Here is a 14,932-nt window from a genome sequence, read left to right as displayed (position 1 = left end):
ATAAACACATTTTGAAAGGTTGAAATACTTATTGTTGCTCTTTTGTCATCATTATCATCTGCTAAGCACCAGTGACTTTCAAAGTTTCTTCCACGCCCCTTTCTAGTTCTCTATCTAAAGTATTAAAGTTTTCTGAAAATTCAAGCTATATCAGTTGAACAAGTCATTTTTCTTTCTGTTCTTTCATTTCAAAGACAGAATGAAATGTTGAGAATATAAAGACTTTAGAATAAAAGAGAAGCAGCTTTGCATCCTTAACCACTTAATGGTATTTAATTTCTTATTCTCATAGTGTCATGTCCTGATTTATAGTTTTAGGTACAAAAAAACCTCAATCACCACCTTCACCCAGTGATGCAAAGAATATATCTTTTACGTGCTCAAATTGAAGAAAATTCAGACCCTCTCCCTCCTCCTTATTTGGCAAAAGGCATCCAGGTGTTTATAAAAATGACAAATGTCATTTCATCCATTTCATTGTTTGCACCAAGATTTAGAATAGTCACTTCCTGAAAATTTGGAAGTTCATAACTACTACCATAAGCAGGTAGCTCAGAGTAATGGTTTGCATTTCTGGCATAGTGACAAATTTGGAGGCATCCACAATGTTGACTACCTAGAGAAATTTCCCTCAAGTGCTGCTATTGTCATTACTCTGGTCCTGCCAGGATCACGGTTGCCCCTGCCCAAGAGCCAGCACTGAGAACTTCTGCTCTAAAACAGGGAGTGGGAACTTAGCTCTGCCCTTTGAGGTTGGTAGACATCTCAACTACCAATAACATGCTGCGCGAGCCATTACTAAAGGCAGTCATTGCTGAAAATAGGATATTGGATATAAGATTTTCTGTCCTACACTATGATGTTTGTGAGCAGTGAATAGTTGCCATCACTGCTATCAGTGTCCTACAGAAACCTCATTACAGGTCAACATACACAAGGCTATTGTATAATAAAATTTGGTTAGACTTTTAGTTTTAACCTTTGTCCTCACTGACTCAGTTAATTTCCCGAAGTACATTCCTACTCAGAGAGGGGCTAGTCAGGCAAAGTTCTGAGGTCTGCTTAATTTCAGCAGTGAATTTATCCAGTGGTCGTTTGATTTCATATATTTCCCTCCACTGCCTTTGGCTTTACTGACAGATTTCTGAGACTATAAATTTCAGGAAGCAGTGATTATATACCAAGACCATTCCTGCTCATATGCTCCCTGTATGCTTCGTGGAAGCTTGATTCTTTCTGAAAGCTTAAAAATTTGTATTCTTAAAGTTTCTTTCAAATTTTGGCTCCATCAACAATACTTCCACATTATCATCATTAGAATCTCCATCATCATTTTCATCAGTAGCAGCCAAACAAGCAGCTGTCAATTATCTTTACAATAGGGGTCAGGGCAGGTATGTTCATGATCTCTTCAATTCTAACAGTCTACACACTTTGTTCAAGACTTTAATAGCCTTACAGTCATCAAAGAATGGACTTCTTAGTATAAAATCAGTGTTTTCTAATTTAAGAATATTTTTAGACTAAAAATGAAGTAAATAGCAGTGATTATGAATCAGAATTGTTTTTCATTTTTATATATCTTTTCGTTCATTTAATATTCAATTTTTTAATGTTTATTTATTTTGAGGAAGAGCACACAAGCACAGGGCCGAGTAGGGGACAGAGAGAGAGAAGAGAGAGAGAGAGAGAGAGAGAGAGAGAGAGAGAGAATCTTAAGCAGCCTCCATGCTCAGTGTGGAGTCCAATGTGGGGCTCTATCTCACAACCATGAGATCATAAAGTAAGCTGAAATCAAGAGTCAGATGCTCAACTGACTGAGCCAACCAGGAACCCAATGTTCACTTTTAATTCACATTTTCAGTATTATTTCCTCTCTAATTGTCTTATTTATAAAATGGCTTAATTTTCATAATAATGATTCATTAAGTCATATGTTGACACATTAACAATGATACTAGGCCAATAAACAAGGTAAGTCCTTTTTTCTCATATAGCAAAGTAACATAAGTATCTTTTACATGTTTTCAGACAACAAAATTCCAGTACATATAAAAGGAATAAAACATTTCATAAGCTCTCTATACATTTTAGAATTAATTTGTGTAATAATTATTCAAAATGTTATGTTTTCTCTTGTTAATCTTGTGTGATTTCTAGAGCAAAATGCTTTTCTCCCAAATATGTTATCAGTGAATAATCATTTTGTTTTTTTTTTTTTAATTTTTTTTTTAATGTTTATTTATTTTTGAGACAGAGAGAGACAGAGCATGAATGGGGGAGGGGCAGAGAGAGAGGGAGACACAGAATCAGAAGCAGGCTCCAGGCTCTGAGCCATCAGCCCAGAGCCTGACGCGGGGCTCGAACTCACGAACCGTGAGATCGTGACCTGAGCTGAAGTCGGACGCTCAACCGACTGAGCCACCCAGGCGCCCCTAGTGAATAATCATTTTGAATGGTATATTGTGATACACAATTTAACTACTTAAAAGCATAAAGAATAAACATTTATGCTTTTTTAAAATGTTTATTTATTTTGAGAGAGAGAGAGAGCACACATGCACATGGAGAAGGGGCAGAGAGAGAGGGAGAAAAAGAGAATCTGAAGAAGGGGGCATGCTGTTAGCAAAGAGCTCAATATGAGATTTGATCTCACCTCCGTGAGATTGTGACCTAAGCCGAAATCAAGAGTAGGACACTAATGGACTAGCCACCCTTAAATGTGTATGCTTTTGTTTTCTCTTTACCTTTAATGGCTATAAGAAACTAAACACATTGAGGGGCACCTGGGTGGCTCAGTTGGTTAAGCATCCAACTTCAGCTTAGGTCATGATCTCACAGTTTGTGGGTTTGAGCCCCACATCAGGCTCTGGACTGACAGCTCAGAGCCTGGATTCTGCATCTCCCTCTCTCTGCCCCCTCCTGCTTGTGCTCTCTCTCTCTCTCTCTCTCTCTCAAAAATAAATACTTTTTTTAAGAAAAGGAAATCAAATACATTCAAAGTACATTAAAATTACCTTTTAGTAATAATTTTTATAAGTTGTTCCTTTTAACAATATATGTATAAAATAGCACTATCTGTTCTGTTTCAAATTCCAAACTCTTAACAAAGCCATCTACAAATGCTAATATGGCAGCAAATTAAAACAGTTTCCTCTCTATAAATATTTTAGTTCATTTCTTGTATTTAAAATTTTTTGAATGTTTATTTATTTTTTAGAGAGACAGAGTGCAAGCAGGCAAGGAGCAGAGAGAGAAGGAGAGAGAATCCCCAGCAGACTCTGCACCATCAGCACTGAGACCAACTTGGGGCTTAAATCCACAAACCATGAGATCATGACCTGAGCTGAAATCAAGAGTTGGCCACTTAACCAACTGAACCACCCAAGTACCCCTATGTTTTTAGTATTTTAAAATGTATGATCTTGTTATAAATACACTTTGTATATACCTCAAAATTAGTTCTTTTATGAGTATGGTCTTAGAGAAAGTTTCCTCTTACTGTATGAAAGAGATTTCCATTTTCAAGTGAGGCCTTCTATTTTAGAGATAATACATGGATTTTGGAAAACAATATAATGTACTTTATAGAGCCACTATATATTGGTGCTCTAGAGCATACATGGTTACATATGTAAAAACCAAAAGAGATGCATTGTCTAATCAGTTAAATATGTATTCCAGCTATTATAAAAATAGAAGGAAAATGAAAATTCTTATGATTTTCCTATCAATGTATAATTTAATTATTCATTTTGAACACACATCAATAAGCAGTGTCATTTTCCGAGGTCAAATTATGTTTTAAAGAAGAAAATAACACACGGTAGTAGGAAACAATGACAACGCAAGCTTCTCACCAAAGTACCTAATGTATAGGTTTATGGAATAATAGTACATTTAGCCCCCATTGCATAATAAAGGCTCTTGAAAATTTCAGTATGACATTGAAAATTTAAAGAGAGATAAGGAGATAAGGAGTAGGACAAAGATTTTGTTGAGAATTTTTGTGTGATTTTGTTGCTATCACCAATTTTGAAAGTACTTTAACACTTCTTTCAATACCAAAGAAAGAAAACCATATCTATTGTTCAACATTAAAGTTCTCCATCCCTTCAGAGAACACCAAGATTTTTGTTTTTTTTATTTATTTTTCTGTGTTTTACTATTTTGTTTCACTAATATCTCTGGTCACAACGGCAAAGACTTGAAGCTTCTAAATTTTGTTAAAATCCTAACAATTTCAAATCAGTATGTTTTCTCATGCCAAAAACAAAAACAAAAAATAAAAAAAAAAGAAAGTAAAAACAAAACAAAACAAAACCATTCTATCTATTATAATCAATTCTTCACTTCAAGTGTCCATAAATCAGAACCTTGCCAAAAAAGGAGTTTTTGTGTTCCATCACATTTAGTTATGAAAATGTAACAGCATATAATTTTTATAAAGATTTCTTTTATTTGATATAATTAAATTTATGAACAAACAAAAGTCTACAACTATAACTGCAAAGCATGACTTTCAAAAGGTTATCAATTGGGAAACATTCCGAACATAAAAATTGAGGCATAAAGATTATAGAGGAACAAATCATGCTACCTTGCTGGTCTAAAATAATATTTTCACATTTTATATAAATATTTGTCTCCAGACTAACACAAAATAGAAAAAAAAATCTAAATAAAATGTTACTGTTTAGGAGCTTTTTGAAATCCATCTGCCATCACATTGGATAGATGGTTATGTTTATGACCTCTGTTTTAGAGCTTTGCCATGTATGCTTTTTCAAACCAAGATCTCTGAAAAAGGAGCTGCCTTCCCTGGTAAGCTTTATTTAGAACCTTGATTTGGCCTAAAAGAAACTTTTCCAGTCTTGAGATTAGAAAAAATGTCAATTTATCCAAAGCCAATTTGTTTTTTCACTAAATTTTTTTTTGGTGGTTTCGTTTCATAGCAAACTTGAAGAAACAGCACAGAAGACAACGTTAAAACAAATATTGCAAGAAGGACAACTCAGAAAATTATTGAAAATAAATTGAACTTTAAAAAAGTGAAAAAAAAATTGATTACCATTACTATGAAATTTGCCATTTAGAAAGTGACCATTTTAAAGTTGAATTTCTGAAAATTATTCCTCCCTGAAACATTATATTGGCATTTCACTTTCAGGATCCTACATTTATATTTAAAAGGGTTACTGGGCTCCTGGGTGGCTCAGTTGTTTACGTGTCTGACTTCACGTAACTGATCAGGTCATGATCTCCCAGTTCATGAAGTCAAGCCCCGCATCAGGCTTTGTGCTGACAGCTCAGAGCCTGGAGCCTGCTTTGGATTCTGTGTCTCCCTCTCTCTCTGTTCCTCCCCGAATATCACTCTGTCTCTCTCTCTCAAGAGTAAACAAACAATAAAAATAAATAAATAAATAATAAAATAAGGGGTGCCCGGGTGGCTCAGTTGGTTAAGCATCCAACTTCGGCTCAGGTCATGATGTCACAGTTTATGAGTTTGAGCCCTGAGTCAGGCTCTGTGGTGACAGCTCAGAGCCTGGAGCCTGCTTTGGATTCTGTGTCTCTCCCTCTCTCTGCCCCTCTCCCACTCATACTCTGTCTCTTTTTTTCTCTCTCTCAAAAATAAATAAACATTAAAAAAATTATAAATAAATAAGTAATAAAATAAAAGACCTGCAAAAATTAAAAATGAGGGGCGCCTGGGTGGCTCAGTCGGTTGAGCGTCCGACTTCAGCCAGGTCACGATCTCACAGTCCGTGAGTTCGAGCCCCGCGTCAGGCTCTGGGCTGATGGCTCGAAGCCTGGAGCCTGTTTCTGATTCTGTGTCTCCCTCTCTCTCTGCCCCTCCCCCGTTCATGCTCTGTCTCTCTCTGTCCCAAAAATAAATAAAAAACGTTGAAAAAAAAATTTTAAATAATTAAAAATGAAAGAATCCTCCTCTGTTCCTTATTTTTTGCATCGCAACCATATATATTGCTATAGAACCCCATGAGATTTACGATTTTACTGAAATGTTAAAACTTCCAATAAAAAGACATTATTACTATAATTACTTGACAGTAAAATATTTCCTTTCTGACCATGCTCTATGCCCACTATCAGTTGAAGGAACCCTGGGAAACTTGTGACTTTTCCAGTTTGTCAAAGAAACTCAAAGGATAGAGCCCTTAGGCATAGTCAAAGTAATAATGCAAATTCCACTACAATGGTTTTGATCCACTTTCACTGTTTCCTGGCCTAGTAAATGGCTCTTTCTTCCATCACATGCAAGCTTGTGCTTACACTTAGGATAATTTTGAACATGATATAAATGGCTTGCAAGGAATGTATGGACTAGCTCTGTTTTAATTAGGATTATATTTGACTTCTAATCTCAGAAACCAAAGTAACAGTGTCTTTTAAAAAGTCAGAAATGTGTTTAAGTCTCATATTCATGTATATACTTTTGAGTCTGTATGTCAAATTCTATAACGCCAGGCTCCTTTTGACTTGTTTCTCCATAATGCACAGCCTCTTTGCCCACCTAGTTAAAAAAAAAAAAAAAAAAAAAAAAAAAAAAAAAAAAAAAACTCTTGCAGTTCTAGCTATTACACCAACATTCCAGACAAAAGGAAGAAGAAATAAGGAAGACAAGAGCACAACCTATCACTTTAAAGACACATTGCAGAATTAGTACACACTACCTCTGTTTAACTTCCACTGACTTGAACAGAACCACGACTATGCATGAAGCTAAGAGATGTAGTTTTTATATGGCTAAGTACCAAGCTGAAAGTTGAGAATCCCACAAAGCTATTCTTTTCCAATTATTCCTATATTGAAGAAGGCTCATCTTCTGCAAGTTTCCTCTTAAGAGATGAGAGATTACAGTAATTCTTGTGTTCTTGCCTGTAAAAAACTGATCTTCTGGAGACTTGTTAAATGAGGACATCTTGGATGGTTATTCAATTCTTGGCTTACATTTTAGTGCCCTTGAGTTTCCTGAAAATGCATCTTCATTTTGGTCCAGCTTTATACATTGCTGTCAAAATTCTGATGCCAACTTGATTTTTTTCCTCCCTTGTTAATTAATTCAATTTTTCGCCTTGACCTATGGAATTAAAACTTTATCTTTAAGTCCCAAAAGTTTTACTTACATATTTTGAAGTAGACTATCTCATGTGAGATTTCTCAGAAGTAAGGGGCTTTGAGGAATCTTAGATGAAAAGATCAAGGATCACTTAGCCACTCCTGTATGAAGACAACCAAGGAAAACTTATGCAATCAATGGTACACAAACAGGAAATGAACTTTTATTATTTTATCCCCTAAGATTTGGGTTTCCTATCATTTTTTAATTTTTTTTTTTTGTTTATTTACTTATTTTGAGAGAGAGAGCATATGCGAGTACACATGGGGGAGAGGCAGAGAGGGAGGGAGAGAGAATCCCAAGTAGCTCTTCACTACTGTCAGCATGAAGCCTGAGGTGGGACTCAAATTCACAAACCCATGAGATCGTGACCTGAGCCAAGATCAAGAGTCAGACACTTCACGGACTGAACCATCTAGGCACCCCTGGGTTTACCATCACTAATGATATATCAATCTGCCTTGACATATCAGAATTGAGTAAATTTATTTCAGAGGCTAAAAATATGAAGATATATATTCTGAAGTGGCAACACAACCAACAAAATTTCACAAAGAGAAAGAAAACTGTTCATATTCCTTACAAACATAATGCAAAAACCATTAATGAAACATTTCACATAAACTCCGACGTATAGAAGAATAATATATTTCAATAAGTGGCAATTTCTTCAAGAATGGTAAGTTGATTTGATGTTAAAATATCAAAAAATATAATCCATGATAATAGAATAAGGAAGAAAACCCATGTCATAGTATTGATGGATAGAGAAAAAGCATTTGAAGAAAACACCCCTTTAAGTTAAAAGTTTTCAGTATATTAGAAAGAGAAGGAAATTTCTCAACCTAATAAAAAGGTATATACAAAAAACTATAGGCAATAACATACTTGACTGTGGAAAAATAAATGGAGGCCTTTCTCCTAAGACTGGAACCAAAGAAAGGTTGTGACCTGTCATGAAGTCTATGAAACACTGTTTGCAGGCCCCAGTCAGTATAATTAAACAAGAAAAGAAAATAAATAAAAGAAATAAAGAACTTACAAAATTAAAAATTAAAAAAAAGTAATGCTGTCTTTATCTACAGATGATATCCTGTGTCCATGGAAAATCCTAAGTGCTGCTGATTTCTAGAATCTTGGAGTAAGGAGTGTGACAGACCATGTCCCCAGAGTAGAATTCATTCAACTGGTGAAAATCATAAATACCAAATCTTTTAAATGGAATATAGCAAATAAATATTTACTCAAGAAAAATCAACTAAATCTCAGAAGAATGAAAATCGGTGGTACTTAGACTACAATACACTCCTATTTGTTCCCCAGTGCCCTTAACACATACATCTTTGCAAGCTTACTGTGAGAGAAGCTCTACTCCAGGTGGGTAAAGCTAAGAAAACAGCTTTCCCAAGCTCTCAGTAAAGGGCTATGGTTTCACCTTCAAGAATAAGGACACTAGCATCTCTCACACCCCTCCCATATCTATATTTTAGAATCTCTATTACAGCCACCTGCAGCCCAAAGGACTAGGTTTCCCACTCAGCCTCTATTCAAAGGACAGAAGCTCTACCCCATGCAGGACAGGTTGAGAGTACTGGGGTCCAATCACCTGTACTTCAGCTCCCTGTGAAACAGAGATTCCTTGCCAAAAGGGGCAAGCCAAGACCAAGTGGCTAAATCTCACACCTGACATGTAGATTATGGTTATCAACTGGGAGACTTAAAACACAAAGATAATGCCAGTAGGGGATAGATAGAATTTACGAACAGACAGTTCCACAACTCTAAGAGTTCTAAACTAATTCAGAGCTTGGAGAATTCATGACCTAAGGGCATTCTTGAAAACACAAGAAATCACAGAGGTGAGAAATTAAAAGGAGGTTGATAGTTCCAAGTTATTTTCACAATAAGAAAAATGGTAGGCCAGCTAAAAGTTTAACAGAGGAAATGAGGGAAGACAGCCAAGAGTCTTCTTGGAGACAAAGAAAGCCTGAAATTGGAAATACTGTCTCTGAAAAAGGATCTAACTTTAATTAGATCAGACTGTAGAGTGTGATATTGTGATTTATCATAAGAAGTATATATTTGGTCTTTGTCCTCTTTTCTGACACAGAGCTTCTAAAACCCTTAAAATTTCTTAAGTGGTGAGAATGAAAATGTATCTTTTGATATGTTAATGAGGTTACTTTTGGAGAGCTCCTAATGATGGGGGCTGGTTACTAGTGTAACCAACTATGCTATTAGAGGAATGGAATTTCATTCCCACCCTGGGACCTATAAGAAGGGAAAAGGGGCTAGAGACTGAATTCAATCACCAATGGCCAATGATTTAATCAATCATGGTTTTGTAATAAAGTCTCTGTAAATACCCAAAAAGGATAGTTCCAGCTTGGTGAACACATGGAGATTCAAGGAAAATGGGATGCCCAGAGAGAGAGCAGAAGCTCAAGCCCTTTTCTCATACCTTGTCCTATGGATCTTTTCCATCTGGATGTTCCTGAGTTAGACATTTTGTAATAAACCTGTGTTCTAGCAAGTAAAATGTTTCTCTTGAGTTATGTGAACCACTTTAACAAGTTAATTGTAACCTCAGATCTATAACAGATAGATTAGAAGCACAGGTGACAATGTGGACTTGTGACTGCACTCTGGGGATAGGGAGGAGGAGGGCAGGCACTCTGTATTGTTATGGGTGAGAGAGTCTGAGTTGTGTGAATGAAGGTCATGGTCCTTGGATTCCCTGAGACTTATGAGATTCATGTAGTGCTCTGCCCTCAAATAAAGACAGCCAGAAGGAAAGTAGCAAACACAAAGCAGTTTATTCAAGTAAAAGTACACTCTCAAGGTGGGAGAGCAGACAGGTTCTGTGAGGTGGAACCAGCCCCTAGGTTGTTTTGGGATTGGACATTATTGGGTCTCTCTGGGCTGGGGGGAGCTGTGTACAGTGGGGTAGTCTTTAATGGAGGCTGCTTCCAATCATTTGGGAAATTCCTCCCACAATTTGGGAGGGGGTGTTTTTGACCCTACATGTTTGTACTGGACCATCCTGGATGTCTTTCTCCATCAGGTGGGGCTGTACCTACAATGCAAATGCATTACAATGAGTCTAGGGGTTACCCTGGAGCGGAGGTGGAAGAGGAGAGCACTTGTTCTTCACCTGAGCCTCTTTGGTCTGTCAGGCCCAAGTCTTGGAAACCACAATTTCAAGACGTTGTGCTCCTGGGCTTATGATGTCTAGTTTAAGTATCATCATTCTCACTTCCAGCTTATGTCTCTATCATACCCCTTCAATGACTTGGGACTCTGCCTAGGGCATTCCTTCTACTGCTCATGTCTAGTTCTTACCTAACCATATGACTGAGCCTTTAACCTGTGGGATCTGATACTATCTCCTGGGAGATGGTGTCAGAACTGAGTTGAATTATAGGACACCCTGCTTGTGTCAGAGCATTTCTTGGTGTATGTATGGGAAACCCACACACATAGACATTGGAACTGTGTGATCAGAACCCTCTAGGATCAATTCACGCCCAGGGCATTGTTGAAAACATAGATCAATCAGATGTCTATTAGTGGAGGCTAACAGGTAGGTGTGATATCAGTAGGAGATCAGCCAGAAACTTAATGGAGAGAAAAGGGAAAGTTACAGTCAAAAAGAACCTGGCCAAAACCATACTGATCTGAAATTCAAGAAAACTGTGTGCAAGCCTAATGCTATGCATTCTAAGAAGTGACATCAGAGGCTAAACTTTACAGTGGAAATTACTTTATTGAAGTAGTTCAGCCAAATCATTTAAAAAAATAAACAAGCTAACAATAACAATAATAACACGCCCCACGTTGGGAGAAGGTAGTGTCAGTATATATTGCTACAATATTTTTTTAATTTTTTTTAACATTTATTCATTTATTATTGAGAGACAGAGAGAGAGCATGAGCAGGGGAGGGGCAGAGAGAGAGGAAGACACAGAATCCGAAGCGGGCTCCAGGCTCTGAGCTGTCAGCACAGAGCCCAACACGGGGTTCAAACTCACAAACCGCGAGATCATGACCTAAGCCGAAGTTGGACACTTAACCAACTGAGCCACCCAGGGGCCCCTATATTGCTACAATATATTATCTAAAACATCGTTAAAAAAACCCTATAAAACACACAAGAAAAAAGAAAGTATGGGCTATTCACAGAAAAACAAGCAGACAATAAAAACCGCCTTTTAGAGAAACCCAGATATTGGACTCACACAAAGATCTCGAAGCATCCACTACTATGATCAGAGACGTATGTAGAACCATGTTTAAAGGATTAAAGAAAAATGTTATGAAAATGTCTCATTAAATATAGAATACCAGTAAAGTTATAAGAAATATATATAAAGGACCAAAAGGAAATTTTGGCATTGCAAAGCATAATCATCAAAATCTACAAAGTAAGAATAATTACAGAAAACTAGAACAAAAGTAGAAATAACATTGAGGCCTATCTTAAGAAAACTTTGGCCTGACACCTTTGAATACAATAATCTGATGCATATTTGGAATAGAATGAACATATTTGAGGTACTTGGGGCAGATGCATTGTTATGTGGGTGCCACTTTGGAGGTATAGGATGTAAGGTAGGTTTTTTGTTTGTTCATGCATACACACATACATGTATTTATGTGTTTGTTGTATGCTCATGAAAAAGAGAGAAACAGAAATGGGCAAAGTAAAAAAAAATAATTAGAATGAATTTTCAGATGACACTTGAATTATACAGGACTAAATTTACTAAATAAAGTGAATTGATATTAATGACCTTTCAAAACAGTAAGCACCAGGCTCAGATGTTTTCATTGATGAATTCTACTAAATATTTAAGAAAGTAATGATACAAATTCTCTACAACCTATTTCAGGAAGCAGGGAGAAAATTTCCAGCTCATTTATGAAGGTAACATTACCCTAATACCAACCCAGATAAAATCACTGCAAGAAAAGAAAACTAAAGCCCAATATCTCTCACGAATACAGATGGGAAAACTCCACGATGTAATATTAGCAAATCACATTTAACAATGTCTTTTATATATATGTGTATGTGTGTATATATATATATATATATATGTACATATATATATGTACATATATATATATATAGAGAGAGAGAGAGAGAGATCACAAAAAGTAAAATTTATACCACATATGCGAGGTTGGTTCAACATTCAAAAGCCAATTAATGTAATCTCCCACATCAATAGACTAAAGAATAAAATCATATAGGCACATCAATTGTTACAAGAAAAGTCACTTAAGAATATAATGTCCATTCATGTTAAAACTCAGAAAACTAGGAATAGAGGGGAACTTCAGCAACTTGATAATACCTAAAACTAACATCATATTTAATAGTGAGAAACTGGACACTTTCCCCTTAAGATCTAAAATAAGCAGGGCCCCCTGGGTGGCTCAGTCAGTTAAGCATCCGACTTCGGCTCAGGTCATGATCTCACAGTTTGTGGGTTTGAGCCCCGCATTGAACTCTGTGCTGACAGCTCAGAACCTGGAGCCTGTCTCACATTCTGTGTCTCCCTCTCTCTCTGCCCTTCCCCCACTCATGCTCTGTCTCTCTGTCTCTCAAAAATAAAGCAAAAACATTTTTAAAAAATTAAAATAAGCAAAGATTCCCCTCCTGATCACTCTTATTCACCATCATACTGGAATCCTAGCTACCACAATAAGGCAAGAAAACAATATAAAAGTATACAAATTTGGAAGGAGGTAACATAAGTGTTTTTGTTCTTAGCTGACATGATTGCCCATGTGGAAAACCCAAAAGAAATAATGACAAAATTCCTGGAATTAGTAGGTGATTATAGCAAGGTTGCAGCACACGATGTTAGTATACAAATGTCAGTTATATTCCTATATCTTGGCAATGAAAACTGGATTTTGAATTTTTTTTAGAAAATCACAATTTATAAGAGATCAAAAGAATGGAATTCTTAGACAGAAATTGAACAAAATATGCACAAGATCTATATGCAGAGAATTGTAAAACTTTGATGAGAGAATTCAAATATCTAAATAAATGGAGAGAAATGACATGATCATCGATTAGAACATAGTACTTGTTAAGACTGTCATTCTTGATTACTTGATCAAGAGATTTAATGCAATCCCAATCAAAATTCAAGCAAAGTATTTTATAGATATTGAAATACTGATTTTAAAGCTTATATGGAAGAGGAAAAGACGCAGTATGCCCAACATAATACTAAACAATAACAATATTGGAGGCTTAACACGGTATATGACTTCAAGATCTATTAAAGTATATAATAATCAACACAGCATGGTATTAGTGAAAGACTAAGCACATAGATCAATGGAACAGAGTAGAAAGCCCAGAAGTAGACCTACACAAATACAGTCCACTGATCTTTGACAAACGAATGAGGCAATGTAAAGAAGAAAGGATAGTCTTTTACATAAACAGTGCTGGAATATGAAAGAAAGGGAAAGAGAGTGGGGAAGGAAGGAAGGATGGAAGGAAGGAAGGAAGGAAGGAAGGAAGAAAGGAAGGAAGGAAGGAAGGAAGGAAGGGGAAAATAAAGAAACTAAACACAGACTTTACACTTTTCACAAAAATTATCTCAAAATGGATCAAAGACCTAAATGTAAGATGTAAAATATATTCGATTAGAAGATAATATAAAAGAAAAGTAAATGATTTAGGTTTTGGTGATTAGTTTTTAAATGCAACATCAAAACAACAATCTGTTTTTTAAAATTTATAAATTGGACTTTACTGAAAGTAAAAAATTTTGTTATTATAAGACACTGAACAAAAAGACAAGGCAATAACTGGAAGAAAATATTTCTAAGATATGTCTCCCATAAAGGACTTATATCCAAATATCCAAAATATGAAAAGAACTCTTAAAACTCAACAGTAGGAAAACAAACAATCCAATTTTTTTTAATGGGCAAAATGTATGAACACATGTCTCAAAAAAGAATATATGGCAAACATGACAATTAAGTATTTGAAAACATATTTCACATTATATGTCAGTAGGGAACACCAAATTAAAATAACATGACACCACTATATACCTTTAAGAATGGCTAACATCCAATCAAAAAAATTGACTGTACAAAATGTTTTTGAGGATCTGGAACAGCAGGAGCACTCAGTCTTTGCTGATAGAAATACAAAATTGTACAGCCAATTTAGAAGACAATTTCACAGTTTCTTACAAAACTAAATACCACACCAAACGATCCAGCAATAATCCTTCTAGATATTTAACCAATTGAGTTGAAACGTCTTCCCACACAAACCTAGATGTGAATGTTTGCAGCAACATTATTTATAGTTGCCAAAGGCTGGAAGCAACCGAGTTATCCTTCAATAGGTGAATGGGTAAATAAATTATTATGCATCCATATAATGGAATTTTATTCAATAATAAAAATAAATGAACTATCAAGCTATGGAAAACATAGATGCATCTTAACTGCATATTGCTAACTGAAAAGAGTCATCCAGAAAATACAATGTAGTATATGATTCTAATTATGTAAATTTCTGAAAATTAAAGAAATATCAGTGGTTGCCAGAGATTTGGGGGTAGAAGTAAGGGAGAGTTGAATAGGTGACATACAGGGGACTTTGGAATGTAAAACTATTCCAAATGATACTGCAATGAGGAATGCATGACATTGTGCTTTTGTCAAAACCCATAGAACTTTACAGCACATGGATTTAAACATAATGTATGCAATTATTTAGGAAGTTGAAGGATGCCAGGATGG

The sequence above is a fragment of the Neofelis nebulosa genome, chromosome 5 (genome assembly GCF_028018385.1).
Source record: "Neofelis nebulosa isolate mNeoNeb1 chromosome 5, mNeoNeb1.pri, whole genome shotgun sequence".
In the NCBI taxonomy this organism is placed as follows: domain Eukaryota; kingdom Metazoa; phylum Chordata; class Mammalia; order Carnivora; family Felidae; genus Neofelis; species Neofelis nebulosa.
This window is presented reverse-complemented; position numbering follows the sequence as displayed.